The 11,411-nt window shown below is 30.6% G+C and overlaps 1 pseudogene; it reads left to right on the top strand.

Moving 5' to 3' along the window:
* The first annotated feature begins 5,973 nt into the window (after positions 1-5,973).
* LOC114077638 overlaps positions 5,974-11,411 on the top strand; it is a 9,160-nt pseudogene continuing 3,722 nt past the window's right edge.

Raw genomic sequence — 11,411 nt, 5'->3', positions numbered from 1 at the left:
CATCCTGCCCTGTATGATAGTTTTTTTCATTTTCAATCTGTTCCACATAGACTCGTCCACATGAACTCGCTCCAGATAGTTTTTTAAAAAACAAATTATTTTTTTACAATAAAAAATAGTTTTTAATACTTACTATAACGTCATCAATCTTAAATTATTATAAACACGTATATATTCACAAAATATTACAGTTTCAAAAAATTCAATTGATGTTCAAACTGAGCCTTATTCTCGCTGATGTATACATTGTATACAATCACTATATATTCCTGTATATCATGTGCATTCCGTTGTATACATTCCCTTTTTTGAGAAGCTACTTGAAAACTGTCCCAAGCTACTAAAATCAGGCAAGCAAATACTTAACGGAAATAGAAATAGTTTTGCAGCATTTAAGATGAAGATCTAAGTCAAGAAATATATTATTAATATACAAAGGCAGCAGTAAGAAAAAGAGTTAATCTACTGCTGCTAAAGCAACGACATTACTCCATTTGGAGTAAGTGCTGGCCGTTACTCTTGCAGCAATGGCAGTGGCATCTTAGCCATTAGTTCTCCATATTATTTCTTTATTATCACTCTTTATTTCCCATTATTCTTTGTAACATATGTAACTCCTAAGACCATTATCTTCACTATTTATTACACCATTATCTTCCTGTTCATTGTTAGAAAGACTTTTTCTAGTAGAAATAGTGTTGGTCTTCATTTGGTTTGATATACACAACACACGAGAGAAATATAAAGTATATAAAGTATTAGTCTAAAAGAGAGTTCTTATTAGTTGAAGGGAGATATTATTTGATAGTGCTAATGAGAGAACAGAGCCTGTCACACGTACAAAATAACATGGTAATGAAATGCAGAATTAGCAGCAGAATACATATTAACCTCATTTATTGAACTAGTACTAGTACTTATAATTAACCATCCTGCCTTGCATGAACTCCACCAATCCGCCCAACGTAGACTCGTCCCGCATGAACCTGCCTCACATAGTTTTTTTTAAAAAAATATGTTATTTTTTTTTTTACTATGAAAAATAGTTTTTTTAATACTTACCATAAAGTCATTGATCTTAAATAATTATAAACACACACATATATATATTCATAAAATATTACAGTTTCAAAAATGGAGGATTGTATATAATGACAAACTAACAATTTAAATTTAATGTTATATCCACACTATGATTTAATTGTGTCTTGTAACAAACTGTTTGTCAGTCGCTCTCTCCCTCAATCTCTCGCTCGCCACTCTCCCTCACTCGCTCCCTCTCGATTTTATACAAACAGTAATGTATAAAATGTGTTTGTATTTGTATAAAGCGAGAAAAAATTGTATATATACATATATTTTCGTTCTTCTCTCTCCTCTCTTCCAAATCTTGCTCGCCACTCTCCCAGATCTCGCTCACCACTCTCGCCTCTGTCGCTTATACAAAAATAAGCGAAATGTATAAAATGCGCTTCTGTATAAAGCGAGAGAAAATTATGTATAGCCATGCAAATACATATATCTTCGTCTTATACACTTATAATTATACAATACAAATATTTCCCTGTCCAAGTTTCTTTTGTCTTTCTCTCTTTCTCGTTGTATACATACACAAACTATACAATTGATCTTTTGTATACAATTGTTTTTGTTTGTATATGTGTAGCAAATTATACAACTGGTTTCTTTGTATATGTATAGCGAATTATACAACTGTTTTTTTATATGTATAGCGAAATATACATATTTATGTTTGTTATTGAGCGCAATTATGCAAGTATGGCTATAACATACAAATATGATTTTTATTTTAGTTATATGTGAAAGTTTATATATGAAAAATTGTATATAACGGCAAACTAATAGATCATATTAAATGCTATAACTTCACTTTGATTTAATTGTGCCCTGTAGCAAACTGTTTGTCCGATGCCTCTCTCCCTTAAACTCTCGCTCGTCACTCTCCCTCTCGCTTTTATACAAACACAAATGTGTAAAATGTGTTTCTGTTTGTATAAAGCGAGAAAAATTGTGTGTGTGTGTGTGTGTATGTATGTGTATATATATATATATATATATGCGTTCCATTTTCTCCCCTCTCCCAAATCTCGCTTGCCACCCTCGCCTCTCTCGCTTATACAAACAGAAACAAAATGTATAAATTTTGTTTTGTTTGTATAAAGCGAGAGAAAATTATATATACACATGCAAATACATATATTTTGTCCTATACACTTATAATTATACAATACAAATATCCCCTGCCCAATTTTCTTTTGTTTTTCTCCCGTTCTCGTTTTATACATACACAAATTATACAATTGATCTTTTCTATACAACTGCTTTTCTTTTGTATATGTATAGCGAATCATACAACTGGTTTCTTTGTGTGTATATATAGGGATTATACAACTATTTTTTTGTATATAGCGAAATATACATAGTTATATTTGCTATATAGCGCAATTTTACAAAGTATAATTATAACATACAAATATGATTTTTATGTTTGTTATATGTGAAAATTACTTCTTTATTTTTTTCAAATAACGAATGGCTCATGAGTTTTCCAAACGCCTAAGTTCTCCACCTCCCTAGAACTCACTCAGACCATTGTCCGTGATTACTTAGTCTCCTTAAAAATATGTCAACTTTCTTCTTAAAAATATGTCTAACTTTAAAAAAGTGTGAAGGATATTTTTATAAATATATTATGCAAGGTTTGGTATTTATACATCAAACGAAATTATATATATATATATAAGAAATAATGTTTGCATAACTATTACATGCATTACTAATGCACCCTAAATTAGGGCAAACTGAATTTGAATTCAAACCTTTAATCCGCAAAACTGATTCAAACAACTTAGACAACTTACAATGGATGCAAAGGATTTGAAGGCCAACACAACTAGACAAGCAACACGGGAGTAAAGCTGTTGCTAAATTTTTTAGTAAAGCCGAAAAGAGACGAGACATAGCTTGAGACTCTTCTGGGTTTGGGTTTGGGCTATTTGGCAAAGCCTTTGGAAAAAGGTGGGTTGTGGGTCGACTAGGTCTTTGGGATGAAATTGGACTGAAAACAAAAGAAAATAGGGAAAATTACGCGGTTAAACAAACTTATACTACTTAATTACTCATCATAACTATAGTTTGTTATAATTACCACTCATGACTAACATTATACATTAATTATGTGGGCTGGCTTCGAATTTGTTAATTAATGTCACGACCCAAAACGATCCGCGAGTGGCACCCACACTTATCTTACTAGGTGAGCGAACCAACAATCTAAACCCCAACGTTTACCAGTATATAAATTTTGAATAGTAAATAAAATGCGGAAGATCCAAAACTCATTAACGAAATCAATTAAATAAACTTCTAAAGTATAATACTTATCATCCCCAAAATCTGGAAGTCATCACATCAAGAACATCTATCCTCATAAGAAACTAAAATAAGTAGAAGATGGTCCATGTCCGAACTTCAAAGACATCAAGACGTGAAGAAGAGAATCCAGCCCGAGCTAGGAATAATAGCTCACCCTGAAATCTGACGTGCTGAAGACTGGCTAGAGTTGAGGACGAGTCGAAGTCAATGGTGCACTTGCTGTACTCCACAAAACAACAAGAAGGAAATAAAAGTAGGGGTCAGTACAAGGAACACGTACTGAGTAGGTATCATCGGCCAACTCAAAATAGAAAGCAATATATATTGAATAATAATATAAAATCAACCACAATACTTAACAGGTGACAATCAACAAGTACAAGAACCATTGGCAACAACACCAAGCACACCTATGAGGACTCAAGCCTCCACACCATACTCATTTGGGAAATAGGTTCTTCGAAATTGAGTATATTAACATAATTCAAGATTACTTCTCTTTATTCTTATCGTGTCGGAACGTGACACTCCGATCCCCTAATGCTACGTGTCGGAACGTGACACTCCGATCCATTATTCCTACCGTGTCGGAACGTGACACTCCGATCCCCTAATGCTACGTGTCGGAACGTGACACTCCGATCCATTATTCCTACCGTGTCGGAACGTGACACTCCGATCCCCTAATGCTACGTGTCGGAACGTGACACTCCGATCCATTATTCCTACCGTGTCGGAACGTGACACTCCGATCCCCTAATGCTACGTGTCGGAACGTGACACTCCGATCCATTATTCCTACCGTGTCGGAACGTGACACTCCGATCCCCTAATGCTACGTGTCGGAACGTGACACTCCGATCCATTATTCCTACCGTGTCGGAACGTGACACTCCGATCCCCTAATGCTACGTGTCGGAACGTGACACTCCGATCCATTATTCCTACCGTGTCGGAACGTGACACTCCGATCCCCTAATACTACGTGTCGGAACGTGACACTCCGATCCATTTATCTCATTATTTCAGTTCATCAAGCTTTCTTTATGTCAAGCGTCATCTTAATAGAGAGGATTTAAGATTGAAGATTCAACAGTCTCATCATTCTAACCACCACAATTATACGATCACAACATACAAACACACAATCAAGTATATAGAAGACTTTACAATACCACCCAATACGTATCAATCGTTATTTAGAGTTTATCTATTAGATAGAATTAAACCATAACCTACCTCCACCGAAGAATCGTGATCGAGCAAGCTATCTCCCCAATGCCTTTTGCTTTCCTCTTCGATCTCTCTTTCTCGCTCGTTCTCCCTCTCTGCTTCTTTTTTTATTTTTCTTCTCCAGATTCTTTTTCTTTTACCCTAATTATCATATAATTCATTATGATAAAAGTAACCCATTATTTATTTCAAGGTTATCTCCTTTAACCCCCAAGTAAATAAATTATTAAACTTACCCCACTAATTTCATAAAGTTTGTCATGAATAGTCCAAAACACCCCTTTAAAACCTTTAGCAGAAATCCGACCCAATTGGGGTTACGCAACCTGTGACGGTCCGTCGTGTCTATGACGGTCCGTCCTGCAGGTCCGTCACAAAGTTCAGAGAGTTAAATTCAGTAAAGAGGTTTGTGACGGTCTGTCGTGTCTACGACGGTCCGTCCTGCAGCTCCATCGCGAAGTTCAGAGAGTCGATCTCAGTACCCAGATATCAGAGTTGAAGTGTTTTGGAACGAAGGCCCTCGACGGTCCGTCGTGCCTATGACGGTTCGTCCTACTTGTCGTCGAGGGTAATGAGAAGAGTAGCAGAAGAAATTACACAAGTATGGGACGACGAATCCATCACGGGCCGTCGTGACCATGACGGTCCGTCGCGTGGTCCGTCGACCCAGTCAGTTATTTTCAAAATAATTTTACTGCTCGAACCTACTAAAACAGGTTGTTACAATTAACTACATTTGTATATGTATAATTCGATAGAATATACAAATACATATGTATAATATACAATTATTCAATCGATATACATATACATTTCACCTCTCTCCCAATCTCTGACCTCTCTCGCTCGCCTCTCTCAATATCGCTCGCCTCTCTCAATCTCAATCTCAATCTCACTTGTTTTTTTTATACAAATGCATATGTATAATATACAATTATCTAACCAATATACATATACAATTCACCTCTCTCCCACTCTCTGATCTCTCTCGCTTGCCTCTCTCCCAATATCGCTTGCCTCTCTCCTCCCTCTCCCAATCTCGCTCGCCTTTCTCTCTCTCAATCTCGCTTGCCGTATATACAAATACATATGTATAATATATAATTACCTAACCAATACACATATACAATTCACATCTCTCCGAATTTTCGCCCTCTCTCGTAGCGCTCTTCTCTCACTCAGACTCGCTCGCCTCTCTCCTCCCTATAACATGTAGCTACGAATTGTCATTATCAAACTATAGTTATGGAGAGTAACTAGGCTATTTTTAGTGGCTATATGCGAAATTTCTCCAAGAAAATAAGGGGATTGATGGGACCGGCCGAATCTCAGTCTCAAAACTAAATGAAGGTAAGGGGTAAAAATGGGTTACATTGGTAATGAGAAATGTCCAATTGAACTAAGGATGAGTAACTTTCACATATAGCAACCATAAAAATCATATTTGTATTCTATAGCTATAGTTTGTATAATTGCATTCCATATCAAACATAAATATATATATTTCGCTATACATATACCAAAGAAAAAACAATTGTATAATTTCTCTATACGTATACAAAAGAAAGCAGTTGTATAATCTACTTTGTATACATATATAAAAGATCAATTGTATAATTTGCGTTTGTATAACGCGAGAAAGAGAGAAAGACAAAAGAAAACTGGTCAGGGAAAGATTGTATATGTATAATCATAAGTGTGGACGACAATATATGCATTTGTATTTGTACATATAATTTAATCTCGCTTTATACAAACACAACATAATATATACATTCATGTTTGTATAAAGTGAGAGAGGTGAGTGACCGAGCGAGATCTGGGAGAGTGGCGAGCGAGAAATTGGAGAGGGGAGAGAGGGAAACGAAAATATATGTATATATATAATTTTCTTTTGCTTTATCCAAACACAACGCATTTTATACATTTGTATTTTTGTATAAAGTGAGGGAGACGAGTGAGCGAGCGAAATTTGGGAGAGCTGCGAGCGAGATATGAGAGTGGGGAGAGAAGAAAATAAAAATATATGTATACATAATTTTCTCTCGTTTTATACGAACACAAATTATGAGGTACAATTAAATCAAACAATGATTATAACATTTAATTTGAATTAATAGTTTGCTATTATATACCATTTTAATAATATAGACAATGAAGTTTATAAAGTAGCCATATTGAATTAATTGCTGTATTTGGCCAAAATTTAAATAAGAAAAATTTATATAAATTGTTTAATGAACTTCGTATTTAAAATATAGACAAAGAAGTTTATAAAGTAGCCATATTGAATTAATTGCTGTATTTGGCCAAAATTTAAATAAGAAAAATTTATATAAATTGTTTAATGAACTTCGTATTGCTAACAAAATAAACTAAGTAACTTATTTATGAATTAATTAACTCAAAATATATACTATAAATTAATTTAACTAATCAACAAAATAACTAGGAAATTTTGGAAATTTATGCATATTGATATCTCAAATTGTTTATAAGTAAAGAAGCTTGATGATTAATATATACTTTGGAAGATCAAAATTGAATGTAAACAAATATTGAAAAAGACTCGGCATGCAAATTCCTTCTTAAAATTTAATTTATTTTATAAAAAATAAAAAATAAAATTATAATTTTGATTAAATAAATAAAGTCAGTCTATTGTTAGAACTAGTGAGGCTTAATAATATGACATGTCAATTAAGAGAAAAAACATTTGAAATGTAAAATATATTTAAAGGAGAATAGTGATAAGTGAATAATATTTTAATAATAAATAAAATAACAATAGTATTTAAAGAAAATTCCAATATTTGAATGATCATTCAGAAAAAATAAATCTATTTTTCTTAAGGTTTTCTATTATTTGTCATCTTTCCAAGAATAGTTTTAACTACTTTTTCACGTTTCTAAAGTTCTAGCACCCCTTCCTCCGCCTACCACATTCTCATAGATAAAAAATATGATAGTAGTCACATTAAATGAATTATTGAGGTATGATATATTTATGATTTTTTTTTATTTAAAATATTCTGGTAAAAAATTAAAATAGTTAAAAAACAAAAATCAATAAAGGGTATATATAAAAAAAAATTTAAATATTTTTTTTGAATTTTAAATAATTTATTTATTCTGAACTATAAATAAATTATTTATGTAATATAGATTAATGGAAGTCATAAATTTAGTAGTTTGAGAATTATAATTAATAATAAAGATAAATTAAATAATAAGTATCTGCTATTCTTTAAAATCTTTTTTGATATTTATTAATTCAGTGAACAAATGAAAAATAGTGGAGGAATTTTTTTTTTTTACAATTTCAACCTATTGGGCTATATTTATGAAATAAGAAATAAACAATAAATGAATAAATTTTCTCACAAAGTAAACTTAAAAAACTAAGCTATTGTTTGACCTCAAGTTCTCAGATATTCTTAATAAATAATATTTGGCCAAGTCCTTGGTGAAAGTATAATATATGCTCAATTTTTTTCAAAAATATTTGACTATATTAAAGATTATTATTTATGTCCATAAATTTGTATTATTATTTCATAATGAATATGTTCAGTTAAAATAACTTTTTTATATAATTGATTACAATCAATAATAAAAACAACACTAAATATAAATTATTCTTTTTTTTTGAGTTTTATCACTCAAATTAGAAATCAAACTTTTTAGAAAAAAATAATAACAAATATTAATTAAATTAATAAATAACAGATATCTTTATAAAAAAGTTTGGAATAACATTAATTTTTTAAATTCTCATCTATTAGAACTTGGTCCAAATATCAATTTTTTCTAGAACTCGAAAACTTAAAATAACTTGGCAGATATATGTACTAAGTTATATGACCAAAAATCATTTTTTATTCCTTAAGTATTCGTGGGACCAAGCGGATCGTTACCTATTTAAATTTTTATAAGATCTTGAAGTCCTTTTTCACGTTTCTAGAGTTTTAGCCCCCCTCCCTCTGCATACCACACACCCAATTGTTAGATAAATGATTTCTACTTTGTCTTTTTGTCCATATTAAATTAATGATTGAGTTATAATATAACTCATGAAAAATATATTTAAAGTCATAAAATATTAAAAATATTTTATGATTATTCTCAAATTATTTTCTTAAACTAAACAATTATATTTTTACATTATAACCGTGTACAATCTTACCACATATAATAAAAGTAAAAAAATTTAAGATATTGCTAATAATGGGATATACTCCAAGCTTGAATTTGGACAAAATCCTCACAAGTAAGGCTATATGTGTCATTCTTCTTATTTCCTACACTAAAACTTCTGGACCAGAATTATTTAATTATGACAAAAAGAAAAAAAGAAAAAGAGGAAGGACCTTTTTTATTTTTTTGTTGAGAAAGAGTTTCCAATGAAAAGGGAGCAAATTTATAATATTGAGAATTAAGAAGGAAAATATGGACTGAAAATCGAAGAGTGTTATGCCCTGAGAATGATTTTCTTAGTAATTATAGTAATCAAATGAATTAGTAGCATAACATGGAATAAAATTCACCTTTTGTTGCAAGGAGATTAAATTTTTCGATAATAATTAATATATCTTTTAAATAATTATTAAAATATTTAATATATATTAAATTATGTATTAATAATTTTACATCTTATTAAAGATTAAATGTCTCAAAGTCAAAATGATGATGAAACAACAATATGTATGTTGTAATATATTTAATGGGCAAAAGTTCAAGATTCGCAATTTTTTAAATATTAAAACACGTCATAATAAATTTAATTTTACAGGGATTAACAAGCCTCAAAGAAAAATAAGGCCACACGTTCCCAATGAGTCCATCAGATTGAGACAAACGATAATCTCTAAAATATTATATAATGTCTAGAAATTTTGTCCTTTTTATTTTTTTTCATGTCCATATATTTTGTTATTGATATTATCAAGCTACATAAAAACTATTAAGATTGATCGCATTGTTTACATTTTATTAACATATAAATAGTGAAAATTGAAAAAAAAATAATACAAAAGTACAATAACAAACTATTAATTAAATAATGAAGAAGAAATATTAATTAAGTTTTTTTAAAGACAACACTACTTAAAAAAGAAAAGGCTCATTCCGAGACGAGCCTTGCCACTGATTTTAACGATGTCACAACTTAATTTAAATATTATCCCTTTGATTTACACCTTAAATTATTTGCTCTTTTAAAAATTTGATAAATTTTATTGCCTTTTTGATTCAAAATATAATTATGAAAACTGAATTTTATAAAACCAAGTCTGTTGTTATATACCTTAATAGCTTATGAGTGGTAGAGCGGTTAGAATTAATGTGAGACTCTGATAATTACATTTTATCAGCGAGATATAAATATTTAAAATGCGAAAAAATTAATTAATAGAAGAGTATATTAGTAAAAAATTCGAATAATCTGACTATGTACATCATTAAGAAAATGAATAAAAGTTTATTGAAGGTTGAATTTATTAATTTTTCACTTATATATAATAATATAAAATGCATCAAAATGATATTTCCCCAGGCTCCATCCTCTGCTTTGATTAACATATCTCTCTCTCTCTCTTTTTTTTTTTTTGTAATTTTATAAATAAATGTTAGTCCCAGAATGTACCCTACTTTTCTGAAGTACATGATTTATATATACACACTTCCAATATCAAAATCAATACATTTGGCATAGTGGTTACAATGTTTAATGTGTTGGAAGAGCCATAATGGTTCTTGATATCCATGTGGTTCCAAATAAGTTCCATTGGAAAAATGGTTCATATAATTAAATTATACTGTTCATCTAAGAGATGGATGTCAGAATGTTCACAAGGACCCTTTTAAAATTGTCTATTATTTTAACGTTATGTTAACCTTAGGAAATTAACAAGAAGGAATAATCGAGTATACGTTTTATTTCTAAAAAAATAAAATAAATAAATTACTTGTAATTTGAATCATAAAAAGAAAATAAAAAAATAGGCCCTTTAGATAGAGAAACTGACGTGTCCATTTGCATGTTACTTCTATTTCTAGGTATTAGCATCAATTAATGACATTGTCATACGCATTTATTTTAGGAAAAATAACTTAAATACACAACTATTATTTTTATATGGGAAAATTGTATATAATAGCAAACTAATAACCTAAATTAAATGGAATAGCTAGGGTTTGATTTAATTGTGCTCCATAGCAAACATTAGCTAAAATTTGCCAGCGTCTCTCTCCCAAAAATCTCGCTCGCCACTCTCCATTCTCGCTCGCCTCTCTCGCTTTATACACAGAAGTGTATAATTCTGTTTCTGTTTTGTATAAAGCGAGAGAAAATTGTATATACACATGCAAAAATGTATATCTTCGTGTTATACACTTAATTATATAATTTACAAACATTTTACTTCAAATATTGCAGAGTAAAAGGCCAACGAATTATACAATTGCGAATTATACAATTGCAGTGAAATACAATTTTCTCTAGCTTTATACAACAGAAGTGTATATATTGTGTTTCTGTTTTTGTATAAAGCGAGAAAAACATATATCTTCTTGCTATACACTTATAATTATGCAATATACATACATTTTAATTCGATTCAACTGTATGCAAAGCAAATTATACAATTGCAGCGAAATAGGCCAGCGAATTATACAATTTAGGCCAGCGAATTATACAATTGTATATGTATAGCGAATTATACAGTTTTATGTTTGCTATGGAGCGCAATTATGCAAAGTTTGCTATAGCATACAAATATGAA

Source organism: Solanum pennellii, chromosome 6 (genome assembly GCF_001406875.1).
Source record: "Solanum pennellii chromosome 6, SPENNV200".
Classification (NCBI taxonomy): Eukaryota; Viridiplantae; Streptophyta; class Magnoliopsida; order Solanales; family Solanaceae; genus Solanum; species Solanum pennellii.
The sequence above is the reverse complement of the archived record's forward strand: the minus strand, read 5'-3'. Positions and strand labels throughout refer to the sequence as shown.